Source organism: Trichosurus vulpecula, chromosome 1 (assembly GCF_011100635.1).
Source record: "Trichosurus vulpecula isolate mTriVul1 chromosome 1, mTriVul1.pri, whole genome shotgun sequence".
NCBI classification, from domain to species: Eukaryota; Metazoa; Chordata; class Mammalia; order Diprotodontia; family Phalangeridae; genus Trichosurus; species Trichosurus vulpecula.
This window is the reverse complement of record NC_050573.1, coordinates 341476074-341477708: the sequence shown is the minus strand read 5'-3', so window position 1 is coordinate 341477708 and position 1635 is coordinate 341476074. Positions and strand designations below refer to the sequence as shown.

General features: G+C 40.9%; 1 pseudogene; it reads left to right on the top strand.

The window, feature by feature from the left end:
* Positions 1-564: 564 nt before the first annotated feature.
* Positions 565-1370, top strand: LOC118838143 (annotated as a pseudogene).
* The last annotated feature ends 265 nt before the right edge of the window (positions 1371-1635 follow it).

Genomic DNA, 1635 nt, shown 5'->3' with positions numbered 1-1635 from the left:
GAATATTTTGGTAAATTAAAAAATATAGTACTGTACTTACTTCATTTGTGGAACACAATGCAATTAAACTATAATTAAATGTAAACTTATATCAGTAAAATCATATAAAATATATTGAAGCTAAGCAACAGTGTGCTCTACAAAGACTGAGTCAGAGAAAAAAAATCAGAAAAATAACAATATAATATTAATCAGATAATTATAAAAAATAGCACAATAATCAAGTGACCATTTTGACTTCAGAAAAGAAGACAAAACTTAGTGAAATGTAACAGAAGTCATGTCAGATGTTAAGAAAGTACTACATACCTTATGAAGGTTTAGACTTAGTATGTGCTGTTCTTCCTTTGGTATTTGAATGAATTCCTTTTTCTAAGAACTAAATGACTGTACTGGCTGATTACTAAGGGAGAGATTTACACTTAGAATTTATGTTAGGAGGATAGCTGCCCAAAAGGTCATACCTACAACTCACGGAAAGAAATTTTCCCTCTTAGAACTCAGTCTACTATACCAGTATGAGTTAATTGTATATGAAAAGTCCAGCCTCTTGTGCCTACCACGATGCTGGCTGTGGCTGCTAGCCCCTTACAGGGGCCCTGCTTGAAGTTCTGGGCCCAGGCTGGGCTCCAGACCAAGCTGTCATTATTCGGTGTTTGTGCCCTGAGGCTAATGAGAAACAGTTGTCATCAAAGAAGTGAAACTGGCTGGAGCCACTGGACAATACCCCCAAGCAGTACCCTCCTAAGATTCAGCAGTTAGTATAAGACATCTCTGGCCTTACTCTACTGGAAGTTTCTGAACTCAAAAAGTTATTGAAGAAAACACTGAAGATCCAGGGTGTGGGGCTGGTGCCAATGGGTGGCATGATACCAAGTGCTGCTTCTGTAAAGGTAGCCCCTGAGGCAGCAGATGAGGAAGAGGCACCCAAACCAAAGGAACAAACACATTTGACTCTCCGGCTGACAGAAGCTAAGCCTGTGGATAATGTGAAACTGATCAAGGAAGTAAAGAATTATGTCCAAGGCATAAAGCTTGTCCAGGCAAAGAAGCTGGTAGAGTCCTTACCCCAGGAAATCAAAGCCAATGTTGCCAAATCAGAAGCAGAGAAGATTAAAGTAGCCTTGGAAGCAGCTGGCAGCACTATGATTTTGGAGGAGGAATTTGGGGTTCTGAAGGACTTGTGCAAACTGGGGCTTCCTCTAGTCCAGTCTGACCACTTGGGCAGTAGCCCCATGTATATTACTGCCTGCATACATGAACAGATATGCTTAACCAGTGCAGGTAGTTTGAATAAGATCTTCCTCAGCTTTTCAGGGGACTCTGCTCTGGGAGGGAAAGGGAGACCCATCTGTCCCAGACCTTTTTAAAAGGCTACTGTGAAGAAGGACAATGTGAAACACAAAAGTGGGGAGCAAATTTGCTTAAACAATAGTCTATGAGGAAGATATATTATTACTCAGACTTCCAATGTGTTTAGAATTGCTTGCTGAAGACCAGTGACAGGTAGCCAAGGATTGGCAAAACGATATCTTAAGCTAAAGTTAGATGTTGTGGGGGATAACCTAGATTTGTAGGGTGGTCTGGGCCCTAAGTTTATTTGCCTGTCCTCTTTGTTGTGGTGCCAGTTAAACA